Here is a 15,971-nt window from a genome sequence, read left to right on the forward strand (position 1 = left end):
GCAGAAGTTATTAATGAGGAAGTACAGGCAAGCTGGGAGACACTGGAGCAGGTTGCCTTTACTTGAGCATAAAGGGATGAGTGAGATTCCATGGATCGTTAAGGAAGTGCAAATTAGCTTTTCAGTTTGAACTCAATGTGCAGCAACTGAAGTAAGCCAAGGACAAATGGGGACAGTGGGAAGAGGCAGAAAGAAAAACTGGGACATTTGCAAAGCAGCTGAAAAAGTGGGACTCTAAAGTATTAACCAGGATTGTTCCTGCCAAAACTGGGATGGTTGGAGGGTATGATAATATATTTAGTACCTTTTGATCGGCTGAATAAGGATATACCCACAATTTGTATTCTGGATTTTGTTTTTATGGTCAGTACTATATTCCGACATGTGTCATTTTTTATCCAGTTTAAAATCAAATGGTATCATATGTTTGTAACAGATTTTGGTGAAAACTATTGACATACTTTATTCAGAATGTCAACAAATGCAATCTTGCATTGATTTAGTGAATTTTTGAGTATCATTTTTACTTACGACAGTAACTGCTGACAAAAATATCTCCCGCATGTTGTTTTATTCTGAAGCAACAACACTATCAGTACCCAGTGTTTTGCAGGGGATTGTGTGCTGCAGAGGGAATCCAGTATAGTCTGTCTGTGATACCTCTTCCTTTAGTTAAGGAATGTGACCCTGTTGGATTATGGCTAGAGTCCCTGGGTGTTAGCTCCTTCTCTGGGAAAGATAAAGGCTCCATTCCCACTTACAAATAAATCAGTGTGCAATCCGAATCGATGGATCGATTCGACAGTGGAGCATGGTTTTCTTTTTCTCCCACAACATTTGCTCCAATCACTTTTTTCCCTCTAAAATAATCCACTTGTGGTTCCCATTCATGAATTAATGGATTCAAAATGATTCAGATCCAGCCAGCTGAAGAGGAAATTTAAATTGATTCCAATCTGCATGTGGTTCTCACTTGTGCAGATTCGATTTATCAAAAAAGAAGTGGAAAAAATTAGTGTCAAAAAGACACGGGTTAAATGGGTCTAGCACATGGCCCACCTCTCAGAATTGCTTCAGTGATTCAGATTTAGTGGGAACCAGGGTCATTTGAACCAGTTCAAACTGATTCACGATATGATTTAAAAGGTATTATTATTATTATTAACCTTTATTTATGAAGCGCTGTAAATTTACACAGCGCTGTACATGCAATCTTTTTAGTGAGACGGTTACCTGCCCTTGGGCTTACAATCTAAAAAGACATGACACAGAAGGAGAAGGGAGTGGTGGAGGGAAAGGGTAAGAGGTCCAGCAGTTCCTCTCTACCTCCGAGGCCTGGACCAAGGCAGATGGACTGGAGGGAGGGCTTGGCTTCATAATGGATGGTTAATCATTTTCCAGGGAAAATACATACTCTCAAGTAGGATAATGCATATACAGTACATAGCAATACAGGAAATGGTTTGATAAACAGGCACCAAAAGAACATCAAATAGTAAGCAACAATTATGCAATGCCTGGGAAGGCTTCTCTAAACAGGATGGTTTTCAACTCCGTTTTGAAGCTGGTTAAAGAAGTGATGGCTCTTGCTTGTGGAGGAAGAAGGTTCCAGGAGTGAGGGGCAGCAAGTGAAAAGGGGCGAATCCGGGATGGGGCAGAGGAAATCCTGGGCTGAGACAGCAGACCTTGACTACCAGAACGGAGGGCTCTGGTGGGAAGGTGAGGAGAAAGAAGGTCTGATAAGTAAGGAGGGGCCAGTCCATGGAGGGCTTTGAATGTCGACAGCAGGAGCTTATACTGAATGCGGAAAGGGAGGGGGAGCCAGTAAAGGGATGCCAACACAGGAGAGATGTGGTCAGAGCGGTGGGTGGAAGTGATAATGCGTGCAGCTGAATGCTGAACAGAGATTAAAGGACGGAGGTGAGAAAGAGGAAGCCCAGCCAGGAGGACGATACAGTAATCAAGTCATGAGATCACTAGGGCATGGACCAGGATCTTAGCAGTAGAAGCAGAGAGATATGGTCAGATTTTGGCAATATTGTACAAGAAGAATCTACAAGCCTTGGCTGTGGTCTGGATCTGAGGGATACACGACAGAGAAGAGTCAAAGATAAAACCAAGACTGCGGGCTTGCTGGACTGGTTGAATAGAAATGTTGTCCACAGAGACAGAAAAGGAGAGTTGAAGGGTGGGCTTAGGAGGAAAGACAAGAAGCTCCGTCTTGGACATGTTGAGCTTCAAACGCTGATGGCGCATCCACTGTGAGACAGCTGTGAGGCAAGACAAAGCTTGCTGTTCAAGCCTTGGAGAAAGGTCAGGGGCGGAAAGATACAACTGGGTGTCATCGGCATACAGATGGTAGGAAAAGCCAAAAGAGCTAATGAGTTTTCCTAAGGACAGTGTGTAGAGAGAAAACAGAAGGGGACCCAGAACAGAGCCCTGGGGAACTCCAACAGATAAGGGAACAGGAGAAGAAGTCTGGCCCCCTGCAACTACTGCAAAAGATCTGCCAGACAAGTAAGATCTAAACCAGTCAAGAACAGAGTCTGAGAACCCAAGGTCAGAGAGTATGTCAATTAGGAGAAAGTGATCAACAGTGTCAAAGGCTGCAGACAAATCGAGAAGGATGAGAACAGAGTAAAGGCCATTAGCCTTGGCCTGTAAAAGGTCATTCGAAATCTTAGTGAGAGTTGTTTCAGTAGAATGCCTTGGGCGGAAACCAGACTGAAAGGGATCGAGGATGGAGTTGGCTTCAAGAAACTCAAGACAGCGTGAATAAACAACCCGTTCCAAAACCTTAGAAAGAAAGGGGAGAAGAGAAATCGGACGATAGCTAGACAAAGAGGAGGGGTCAAGAGAAGTTTTTTTCAGAATTGGGGAAATGAGAGCATGTTTGAAGTCCGAAGGGAAGGAGCCTTTAGAGAGAGAGAGATTGAAGATATGGAGAAGCGAGGGCAGAAAGGAGGGAGCTATAGAGATTAGAAGACGAGTAGGAATTGGATCAAGAGAACAGGTTGCAGGTTTGGAAGAGTTCAGAAGTGTAGAGAGTTCATCCAAAGAGGCAGAAGGAAACACAGAAAATTTGTTAGGCGAGGGCGATAGAAGATTATGAGCAGAAGAAGAATCGGGAGGGACTATCTCAGAGCGAATAGTGGAAATCTTAGAGATGAAATAGTTAGCAAAGTCATTAGGAGAGAATGATGAAGAGACAGGAGGAGAGGGAAGTTTAAGCAAAGTGTTGAAGGTGGAGAACAAGCGCTGCAGGCGCCTCTCATTGGCGGAGATCAATGATTTGTAATAATTCTGTTTTGCCATAGAGAGGCCGCATGAGAAGGAAGAAAGAACAAATTTGAAATGGATAAAATCAGCCCACTCTTTGGACTTTCTCCAAAGACGTTCGGCCGCTCTAGAGCAGGACCGGAGAAACTTAATGTTGGGGGAAAGCCAGGGCTGAGGTCTAGTCTTAGAGGAAGAAGTGCATACAGAGACGGGCAAAATGGTCAAGAGTTGAGGAAAGAGTGGAGTTAAATAAAGACATAGCTGAATCAGCAGAATCCCCGAGATTTAGGGAAGAGAGAGATGAAACCAGGGTCAGACCAAGATGGTTAGAGTCAATAGATTGAAGATCACAAAAATGAAATTAAATAGTATGGCGAGGAGGAGGAGTATAAGAGCAAAGGAGATTAAATGATGATCAGATAGTGGAAAGTCAAGTGCCAGGTAGTCAGAAATGGTGCAGTTTGCAGCAAGAACTAGGTCAAGACAGTGACCAAGAGAATGAGTTGAAGAGTTGGAATGTGGTTGGAGGCCAAAAGAAGCTAGCAGAGAGTTAAAGCGAGATGTTGTAGGGTTATTGGAATCGTCAACGTGGATATTAAAGTCACCTAAGATCAGAGTGGGGACTGAATCTGAAAGAAAGAATGTCAGCCATGATTCAAAGTCTGAGAGAAACTGGGTGGCAGAGCCAGGAGGGCGATAAATAACTGCGACCCGGAGCTGTAGAGGAGAAAAGAGTCTAATAGGATGAAACTCAAAAGAAGAGAAAGGATAGCTAGGGGGAAAAGATAGAACTTGAAACTGGCAGGAGTTAGATAGCAAGATACCAACCCCTCCTCCTCAACCCTCAGGACGGCTGGAGTGGGTGAAGGAGAGACCACCAAAAGAAAGGGCAGCGGAGGTAGCAGTATTATGGGCTGGGAGCCAGGTTTCGGTGAGAGCGAGGAGGTTAAAGGATTTAGAGAGAAAAAGGTCATGAATTGTTGTTGCTTTAGGGGCAGCAGAGCGGCAGTTCCAGAGGGAACAGAGGAAGGGAAGCAGGGAGACAGGGAGAAGCCGAATGGGGATCAGGTTAGGAGAAATGTGGCGAGCCATGGGAAGGATGAGGTTCGTAGAGAAAAGAAAGAGGTGTAGCTGGCTCTCTTACTGGGGTGGTAAAGGAGTTTGAGGGCTTTACAATTAAAGGTCAACAACAACAATAACAATAATAACGAAAATAATAATAATATTGCCAGCTCAGTCCTTCTGGGGACGAGTCCGATGCAAGCAGGAAGTTCTTCCAGGGAGCACAGGTTATACTTGTCCTTCTTCCTGTGGAGAATTCTGGGACCAGCAGGAGAGTGAGATGGAGCCAGGTGCCTTCTGTTGGGGGGGGAGCAGAGTTCTCCTTTGTGTAGGGCAGATGGGAGGCCCTGCCTTCTTTCCCCTCAGAGGTAAAGATGGAGTCAGGTGTCTTCTGGGAAGAGAGGAGTAGTGGGAATAAGTCTGAAGACTGGTTCAATCAGTCTCCTTCAGCAGTGTTCACTAAACAAAACACTGAATCTCTTAGGTCCCACTGAAAGTAACTTCAGCAAAATGAAACAAACAGGCAGTATGCAAATTACTTAACTAGAGTTTACTAGCTGCATTGAAATGTATATTTTGAACATCTGTATACAGATTGGCTAAACCCTTGTTAACGAAAGGAAAGTTTCAAGTAGAGGAGCAGCTCAGCAGAGCTGGCACTCACCATTTTCAGGGAGGAAGAAAAGAGAAGATGAAAAGGAGGAGTTTTTATATGGTCACAGATACCTGGAGGTTTCTATGGCTACATAGTGTCATTGCTTAGCTACATGGTCACACTATACCACTGGAGATTGAGCAAATGAGGAAAGCTCTAGAAAAGGGTCTCTTATATTGTCCCTAATGGCAAATGGGAGAAAGGGATGGAGCGAGAATGCTTCATTGAGCAGTATTTTCCACCAAAGGAAGATTACACCATACTCTCTGCAGGTGCAATACTTTGGCCTGAAGATTGCCACTGGGGTTTGGGAAATAATTTTTTGTCAGCTCATTATGAGAGAATGGAGCAAGGGCCAGAGAGTGAATAAAAAGCAGCAGCTGACTGAGATAACAGAGGAAAGAACTGTTGACAAATGGCCTCATACAGCTTTCATCTAGCAGCAACTCTGAGGCTAAAAGCTATACAGAATGAGACCTACAGATGCCTTCTGTCCCAGGGAGGCCTAATAAGAGGGACCCTAATCTCTCTGTAGGGTTTGATAACAAATTGAGCAGATTCCATCCACTCCTTGTTTTGCTTAGAGGCTTGCCTTATAATTATACAGTTATATAAATTGTTCCTAATGCTTGATATGCTCTGTCGCTTCTTTTTGAAAACATGAACCAGAATCGTGTATCAAGGTAAACTTAAGTACGTAATTAAGTAACTTCTCCTGACTCATTCCCATCTTAAACTTGACAATTATGGTTAGATAACTGTTTCGTGTTCACTATTACTACTTACCATTATGACACAATTCCCACAATTGTAGTTTGCCCCGCAACCTACTTTACCAGGTGTCAGCTGCACGGGGAAAAGGAGGACTAGTTTGCTTATGATCAGAGCATGTTTGAATGATGCTTCCTTTACATTTGAAGGGAATGGGCCAGGAGAAGTTACTTAGTTAAGTATATGTAGATACAGGATTCTCACCATTTTCAGCCTTTGGCTAGAATTGACAAAGGAAGTTATGAGTGTATAACTGAGGAGATGTGAAAAAAGGACAGGAATGAAGCAGATCGCTCCCATCTTTATCTCGTCCTTGTCACGCAATTGCATGAAGAGTATCACACACGTCGCTCTTATCCTATCATCCCATCAATGAAGTGGAATTGCCCTGTCACTTTTCATTAATGGAAAGTGACATGACAATTCCACTTCATTGATGGGATAATGCCAGAATATGCACAATGTCGTCTGATAATCTTCATGTGATTGTGTGATACGCACAGGAGTGATCTGCTTTGCTCCTGTCCTTTTTCTTGTGTGAAAATCTCACAGGGTTATACATTTGTGACTGGTTTGTATTCATAATCCCAACATATTTGCTAGTTTAAGAAATACATAGGACTTTTTCACACGAGGTGCTTCTATCCCAAAAATGGTTAAAGTGTTGACATCCCAGAAAAGCAAGCAAATTTGCTAATGCTTATCACACACAGAGCACAACAAGAGGATAAAATCACATTACTTATGCAGTAAAGTGGGTTGAATGCGAATTTGGGTTTCAAACTAATGAGGACAATTCGTATTGCTTGGAAATACCTTTTTTGCATATGCTCCAAACTGTCATTTCCCCAAGTGCATACACACACGTGCTCCAGAGATGGAAGGGAAGCCAGGGAGGAAAGTCCTCTTTGTCCCAGAAGCTGTTTCAGAGGATGGAAGGCTGAGGTTTCCCTTTGCAAACTCCCTTAAAACACACACACAAACACACACACTAGAGGGAAAGAGGAGATAGCTGGTCCATAAACTTGCCTGATTTCAGTGAGGGCTGAACCTCCCAGATGCCCTCCTTTTCCAGGACATATCCTCCATTTCTCCCTCCTGTACAGGAGGAATTCCAAAACCTCCTCTCTCTTGATGTCTCACCAGCTGTTCCCTGCTGCAGGAGGAGGAGAGCAGCCATGCCAGGGAAAGAGGGGCATGTGTGTATATCCCTTTAAGAACAAGCCTGCCTTCCTCTGGCACAGCAAGGAACCATGGAAAATCTGGACACAGGGAGAATCCAGGACATGGTTTTCAGATGGCTGCTATTACGTGAAGAAAGAAAATTCGTGAATGAACTGGAAATGAAAACACAGTATTTTTGTGAAAATGCTTATCCCCAAATTCACCTCACTTTCTGTCTTGATTCTGACTGGTTTGTGCACAACATCATCTGAAAAGCAATTGCAAAATTGTTCCTAATACCCTGGATGAATCATAGAATCATAGAATCATAGAATCGTAGAGTTGGAAGAGACCACTAGGGCCATCCAGTCCAACCCCCTGCCATGCAGGAAATCCAAATCAAAGCATCCCTGACAGATGGCCATCTAGCCTCTGTTTAAAGACCTCCAAGGAAGGAGACTCTATCACCTTCCGAGGAAGTGCATTCCACTGTCGAACAGCCCTTACTGTCAGGAAGTTCCTCCTAATGTTGAGGTGGAATCTCTTTTCCTGTAGCTTGCATCCATTGTTCCGGGTCCTGTTCTCTGGAGCAGCAGAAAACAAGCTTGCTCCCTCCTCAATATGACATCCTTTCAAGTATTTAAACAGGGCTATCATATCACCTCTTAACCTTCTTTTCTCCAGGCTAAACATCCCCAGCTCCCTAAGTCGTTCCTCATAGGGCATGGTTTCCAGACCCTTCACCATTTTAGTCGCCCTCCTTTGGACACGCTCCAGTTTCTCAATGTCCTTTTTGAATTGTGGCGCCCAGAACTGGACACAATATTCTAGGTGGGGCCTGACCAAAGCAGAATACAGTGGCACTATTACTTCTCTTGATCTAGACACTATACTTCTATTGATGCAGCCTAAAATAGCATTGACCTTTTTAGCTGCCGCATCACACTGTTCACTCATGTTCAACTTGTGGTCTACTTGGACTCCTAGATCCCTTTCACACGTAGTTTCATTCAGCCAGGTGTCACCCATCCTATATCTGTGCATTTTATTTTTCCGCCCTAAGTGCAATACCTTACATTTCTCTGTGTTGAATTTCATTTTGTTAGCTTTGGCCCAGCTTTCTAGTCTATTCAGGTCATTTTGAATCTTGATCCTGTCCTCTGGGGTATTAGCTATTCCCCCTAATTTGGTGTCATCTGCAAATTTGATAAGTATGCTCCCAATTCTGTCATCCAGGTCATTGATAAAGATGTTGAATAGCACTGGGCCCAGGACAGAGTCCTGTGGGACCCCACTGGTCACTTCTCTCCAGGATGAAAAGGAGCCATTGTTGAGCACCCTTTGGGTTCAGCCAGTCAACCAGTTACAGATCCATTTAACAGTTCCTTTGTCTAGCCCACATTTTACAAGCTTGTTTGCAAGAATGTCATGGGAAACCTTGTCAAAGGCCTTACTGAAATCAAGATATACTATATCCACAGCATTCCCTTCATCTACCAAGCTGGTAATTTTATCAAAGAAAGAGATTAGATTTGTCTGGCATGACTTGTTTCTCTGAAACCCATGTTGACTTTTTGTGATTATGGCATTGCCTTCTAGATGTTCACAGACTCTCTGTTTAATGATCTGCTCCAGAATCTTTCCTAGAACTGATGTCAGACTAACTGGACGATAATTGTTGGGATCCTCTTTTTTCCCCTTTTTGAAGATGGGGACAACGTTTGCCCTTCGCCAGTCTGCTGGGATCTCTCCTGTTCTCCAGGAGTTTTCAAATATAATTGCCAATGGCTCCGATATTACTTTTGCCAGTTCTTTTAATACCCTTGGATGGAGTTCATCTGGTCCCGGAGACTTAAATTCATTTAGATTAACAAGGTGTTCCTCTACTATCTCTTTACTTATTCTGTGCTGAAATTCCCCTATTCTGTCCTCTGCTGACCCTGCATTGTGATCAGTTTAACCTTCCAATTTTCCCAGTGTGAAAAAGTCCATAGTGACTGTGAAAGTCTCCCAGTTCTCAGTTACTGGACAGCAGCCATTGTGAGTGAGAAGGCTCTTGCCACTCATGGATTGGGAAGCAGCTGACTGATGTTTCCACACATATCCCTGTGAGCAATCACTGGTGGGAGGGGAATTGCAAAAGGGGGTGCATCTACATTACAGGGATAATCTGGTTTGACACCACTTTAACTGTCCTGGCTCCATGCTATGGAATTCTGGGTGTTATAGTTTGCTGTGATCCCAGAGGTTTGGGACCACACAAATTACAGCATCCAGAAGGAGATTAAGTATTGAAGTAGGTGATACAAAAATCGCATCCAATATTTTTGACTCTGTAAGTGGTATTGTTTGTATTTCAAAGTTTCCTGGTGGTGTTTTTCATGAAACAGTGGTATTGTTTGGATTAGATAAAATCCTGGTGGTGTTTTTAAATGATTAACTTCATTTAAAAAAACCTAAAAACTAAAAGAGACTGAACTACTTATATTTGGGTAAAACATGACTTTTTACAACAACAAAAAAGCACAATCCTAGGCAAGCTCCAATAAACACACCAGCTTTTATTTCTGTGTCAATTGGTAGCAATAATGTGATAACCATGGCTTGAATTTAAAAAGAAAAGTAAACCGTGCAATCAAGTTGCACAAAGTTCTTATTTCTACTGTTTGTCAAACAGGAAATGCAAATACAAAAGTAATGCAACATATATGGTATTTTGTCACACATTCTTCCAGGTGAATGAATGTAGACTGGGCTATCATGCAGGAAACCCTGTGTGTGAACATGTATACCTTTAATCACATGTGAACATCTGTACATGCATACTGATTTACAGTCAAAAAACAAAGCATATGTGCAATGTTATATTACCAACTGTATGCGTGTACAGGTCACCAAACTATACATATGCTGAAGTTAACATCTGTTCTACTGTTCTTTTGAGCGCTCCAACACCACTGGCTTATTGTGAAGAAAAACAAGGAGAGGAATAAGTCTCTTTCATTGAGACTAAGGTTTGCTTGATATTTTTTTTCTGTTAGTTCTTAAGGATCCTAGTTCACTCAAGTCAACAGGCTATTTGTACCACATGTTAAACATATCCAGTACAGTTTTCCTGACATTGGGGGAGCAGTAGCAAAACACTTGTCAACTGAGACAAAGTAATTTTAAAGGCTGGGTAAGTTACTCACCTGACAGAGAGATCACTGATGGAGGGATATGAAAAGGATGAACTGGGATCTTGGGCAAGTCTGTATTGAACTAAGGGCTGGTTTACACACCAGTGCATTATGCGAGCTGGTGTGGATTTTCATGTCTTTGTATCAAACATTCAATTGCCTACACTTCTTTGAATGCATTCCTACCTATTCACATGTATATGTATTCTGCTGGCCACATGCAGTTGCAAATCAAAGGGGTGGACATGGCTTCTTCTGCTTGTATTGTTACCTGTTCCCATTGGTGTTGTATGATATTGGCTTTAAATAAGTTTTTCATCAAAATGTGGTATTCCCCTCTTGTCTCAGAACAAAAATATAAAGCCTTCACTGGTGTTCTCTCCCCCACCACACCACACCACACACACACACACCGGCTTATGATCTTAAAGAACTAAGGCAAGGTTTCAATATAATTAGCCCTCACTTCTTCCAGGTGGTGAACTAATAATAAAATCAACAGAGGGATCTAGGAAAAATCAGTGCTTAAAAGCCCCTTCTGTTTAAGACCAGTGTTAAGGCTGTTTCATGTAGCCAGGAAAGGCAAAGCTGATACCTTAACAGACATGTCCCATGACCAGGAATGATGATGTACGTACAAATAAACTGTGCTGCTTTCAACTTTTCCTCCATACATCCACTTTGTGTGCATGTGTGTTTTGTTTCTTTTGGTGGAAGGTGATCTTTCAGGACCCAGCAAAGATGCTTCACCTTGTCCTGTTTTGTCCTGTGAGTTGACCCATCTGCAGCTAGAAAGGTGGTATAATAAAAAGTAGATGGGGGCTAGAATCCTATTGGTTTGTCCCAAGTAGAATAGACCCCTTTTATCAATAGTTGAATATGGAGTCAACTTGGTGTTAAATTCCATTGATTCAATGGGTCCATTCCAGTTGGGACTAAAAACGGGGTTCAAGTCAGAGGCTTCTTTCATGCAGTAGAGATGAGAAAGAGAGTCCAGTGAATAGTTTGGGTTTAATCTGTTTACAGCGGCACCACTTAGCACTGTTTTAATTGACAACAATGCCAGTTCTTGAAAAATCAAAGCTACTTTAAAAAATCTCTTAAGGGGCCTCAAGAAACAAAGCATCCTTGCAGCTTGGAGAAATTACTGATTCTGAGCATAACTGGTTTCTTTCAGAAGTGTAGCTATGAGGGCATTGCCTACTCAATAAGATTTCTGTCTCCTAAATGAATTTTTCCTTCTGTCCCGAACTGCTAGCATTGGGGTGAGTTTGAAAATCATTCACACCTAGAACACTTTTGCTGTGTTTTATTGCTAATTTTATCAGTCTCTTTTTGTTGTCTGCATGACCTGTATTTCTAAATGTTCAACTGAAGTTTTACATTATTGCAATAGTAGAAAAGTGGGGCCTGAAGGACAGTAGGGGCAGAATTCTTATTTGGGGAGCCACCCTACCCCATGGCTACAAACCTGGTTTCTTTAATTAATTATATTTCAGTGCATTTGTGAACCAGTTCATCTGTTTTTAAAAGGGAGTGACAGAGAGCCACTTTACCAGATGAAAATTATCCTGATGGAAATCTGCAAGTAGTGGTCGATGGATCTTTTTCTCCATTCATCATGTTGCACATCTAGAACCAAAAGAAAAAAAAAGGAAGGCTCATATAATTCTTCCTTATTGTATTCTGTCTTGTGCCAAACACACACACACATCCTTTACCTTCTGCTGGGTAGAGGACCCCATGAGTGATATTATGCTTACAGGACATCTGGAGCCAAGGCATATAATACAATGTAATGCTTTACGAATATCCTTCTTGAAGGAAGCAATGACTAATTTTAGCAAACCTCACTGTGAATAATCTCACTTCTTAAATAAACTGTGGAAATTGTGCTGTTTTCAAATATTATTTGATGTTTAAGATTTATTCTGCACAAAATCCACAGATGGTTTTTAGTGCAAAAAGCAGCACTTCTGCACAGACAAAAATGTTTCTGTACAGAAATATTATTTTGTCTGCAGAAATCCTTTGCAGAAAAATGTTGTTTTCTGTGCAGACAACCTTTGTGTGGATTTTGCACAGAATATGTCCCCAATTATAGAGTTTTCTGTACAAAAAAATATTACTGTGCAGAAATGTTATTTTCTGTGCAGCAAATACTGGCTAGAATTCTTAGTCCCAGCTAGAGTAGACCCATTCAATGAATTATTGAATGGTAAGTCAACACATATGCAAATCCCATTGATTCAGTGGTTCTACTTTAGGTAGGGCTAGCAACAGAATTCAGGCCAGTTTTCTGCAGGAAACAACTATGTCTTTATTTTGCATAGAATAAGTCCTAAACTGTGAAAATTCTCACCAATCCAGGTTTTTTTCATCCATATTTTCAAATGTCTTTATCATCCCTACTAAATAATTGCAGAAAAACAGTAATTTTACTGACTAGCATGTAATAAGGTGAACTCCATGACAAAAAAAATAGTAGAGGAAACCTGGGGGGGGGGGGGTCTACCTCTGTTGCTAGCGGTTGTAAGATCTCTGAGTCAAAACTGGCTCAGCTGCTGAGTGTTTTGGAATGTTTATCCATATTCCAAATGTGCATGCTTTTTGCATGTGTAAAATCCTTGAACACAACAAAGCCAAGGAAGATGACTGATGTTAAAGAGATTCAAGCAGAGAAGGGTCTATAAAATAAGGTTTGCTAAACACAATCAGGCCCTCTGTCTACCACCACCAAGACATCCTTGTGTCTGTGATTTGGAAATGAATTATTATGTAAGTGGGAGGAGGAAAGGAGTGTTAAGTATTGAACAATAATAACACCCCACACACATACACACATTTTTGCATGGGTCTCTATTTGTTTCCATGTAAATTTCAGCCTTTAGCTAGAACCTAAACTTTAGGCCCTAAAGATAAAAAGTGATGGTTTGATACTGGGCACTTTGCTGCCTGCTGCATTACGATCATGGAAAAAGTGGATAAGGAAAGTCAGCCTTAAAACCTTCTTGGCGAGGGAGTGGATTTTTTGTCCCCCTGTCAGTGTTAGTATTACTCTGGCAAAATGCCCAAGGCTTTAGCTTGAGCTAATCCAACCTTGGCTTTCCATAGCAGGCACCCGCAGAACAAAGAAAATAAAGCTTCAACAGCCCCATTGGTTGGGTTTCTGCTAAATCATTCAGCCAGGTGCAGCAGAAGTCAGATCAGCAACGTTCTGCAGGCTTTTGGGGAGAAGCAACTGTTTCAGACACAAGCAGCATCTTTGGTGAGGGCCGTAATTCATTCTATGAGAGAAAGCAACTAGACCTTTCTCACTTCAATTTGTTTTGAAAACCATTGTCCTCAGCATCTTCTTTCTCAAATAACAGTAATTTGGTGAGAGACTGTAGCTTTAAAAGCCAAAGCTTCCCATAATTTATATCCTTGGTTTAATTTTTTTTGATACAGGAAATATATTGACCATCTTTAAAATCTCTTGTACCCTCAACTTAAGTAATGTCTTGGTCAGTGAAACTCCTATTTATTTATGCTGATTAACCTAAACACTTTGTTTAAATGCCTTGATTTGATAACTGAATGTATGTGATTTGAATTATATACAAAAAAGAATCAGTTCACCAGCATCACACTAAGAGGTCAAGGAGAAGCCTTTGTACACGATTGAGCTATGTGCAATTGTGGCTGCAGACCCAAACTTCTTCATCTGGAAGTTAGCTCCGCTTAACCCATTCATTGCTGTTGTGTATTCAAGTCATTTCTGACTTATGGTGACCCTAAGGCAAACCTATCATGGGGTTTTCCTGGCAAGTTTCTTCAGTATAAGACATAACAGTTTATCAGGCAGAGATGGGAGTGAAGCAGATCACGCTCCTGTCCTTATCCCGTCTTTATTCCGTTTGTGTGAAAGACTATCATAAATGTCGTATTTATCGGGCCATTATCATGTAAGAGAAGTGCAATTGTCCTGTCACTAGTATTAATGGGTTATTCTGTTGTTCAAAAATGAAAAGAAATAACAGGATAATTCTACCTCACTGATGGGACAATGACAGGATAAATATGACATTTATGATAGCCTTTCACGTGATCGGGATAAGGACAGGACAGTGATCCACTTCACTCCCATCTCCATCTGATAATCGCCTATATCTTATACTGAAGAAACTGCCATGATTTTAAATCCACTAGAGAGCATCTTGTCTCCCACTGGCAGTATTTCTGACTTGGATCAGTTAAATTAATACCCAGATATTTTACCAAAATTATTAATTAATTAAAATGATTAATCAACTGCATCAAAATGGGTATCAACTGCTGGGGCTTTGAAATGAACAAAAAATAATATGTGAAATGAGTATTTTAAATTCTAAACTAAAATCCTCAAATACATTGATCCTGGAATTTTGTCTAACAGCACATGCTAAGAATTCCAAGAACAAATTGAATATTAAAGGGGGCAATGGATATCCTTGCCTTGTACCCTGCTTCAATATTTTAAAAGGATGAGTAAACAAATTGGTACTAATTCATGCTCTTGGTGCTGAATATGAATTTTTTATCCATTTCAAAATTAAGAAACCCAGAATTTACCTTTTGAGTATCTTGAGATGTGTCTTCATTTTATTCTCCTGGTGTTAAAGGAAAACTTGTCTGAAGTAAGAAAACATCACCTTATTCTAAAGCTACTCAACTCTACTCCACTGGAAATTATTTTCAAAGATAGGTAAGTTTTCATATATTAAATTTCTGTTCTTTATCTTGACTGAAAACAGAGGGTTGGGGAATTTTGAAGTACCTCCATGGGATCTGAGAAATGCAGTATTGTTAGGAAACAAAGCATGTAGAGCATGTTTCTCAGCAGGACATACCTAGGTTTGAATGGTGACAGATGGCCCTTTCATACACAGACATATAATACCATTATTCCACTTTAAATGCCATGATTACATCCTATGGAATCTTGGGACTGACTGTGTCAAGAGGGTCAAATTAGAATTCTCAACTAGAATGTTCCAGTATCATTGCTGTTGTTGTGTTCCTGCAAGTCATTTCCAATGTAAGGTGACCCTAAGGCTTTACCAAACTACAAACTCCAGGATTTCACAAGTTCCAACACTGGCAGCTAAAGTGTTATAAATGAGCCCCTGAACCATAGTGATGAAGACCTGATGGGGTTGCAAAATTGTCCAAACCTAATTTGGGACTGTACACATTAACATTAACAGGAGCAATACTCTAAACCTGGCCGAATAGCAGATAGGCAGCCAGTACAGTCCCCTCGGCAAAAGCGCTGAAAAAGGACAAACCCATCCCACACCAAACAGACAAGCTCCCACATTCTGCACCACCTGAAGCTTCCCAACCAGCTATATGGATAGACCCTGATGTCGAATATTTTACGTGCATAATTTAATAAGTAATTTATAAAATAGCCTTACGGTACATTTCTCCAGCTTGTTTTTGATGGGTCAAAATCACTGCGATGTAACCTTACCTTGTTTATTTGACTTTAGGAATGTTTTTGCTAGAATGAGCCCTCATGTGGAGAGGACTGGTATTTATCTCATCAAGGATTAACACAAGAAAAAAAGATGTCTTGACACAGGCTGAATCGACAAAGGCAAAATAATGCATCTTGACCTCGCCCTCAGTCCGGTTGGAACACATAATATTCCTCTTATTTGGATTATTTTTGAGGCCTGGGGGTTTTAAAGCAATTTTAAAAAAAAAAAAAAACTGGTTTTCTCCATTACTTTGGGGTGGTAACTGGCTGGTGGGTGGCTGGCACAGAGTCACCAGAGATGTGTCACTGCAGCCATTGCTCACCAACGAAGGGCTGGAAAAGTCAGCATCATTTC

This window comes from Sceloporus occidentalis, unplaced genomic scaffold, assembly GCF_023333645.1.
Source record: "Sceloporus occidentalis isolate IW3139 unplaced genomic scaffold, rSceOcc1.0.p SCAF_4, whole genome shotgun sequence".
In the NCBI taxonomy this organism is placed as follows: Eukaryota; Metazoa; Chordata; class Lepidosauria; order Squamata; family Phrynosomatidae; genus Sceloporus; species Sceloporus occidentalis.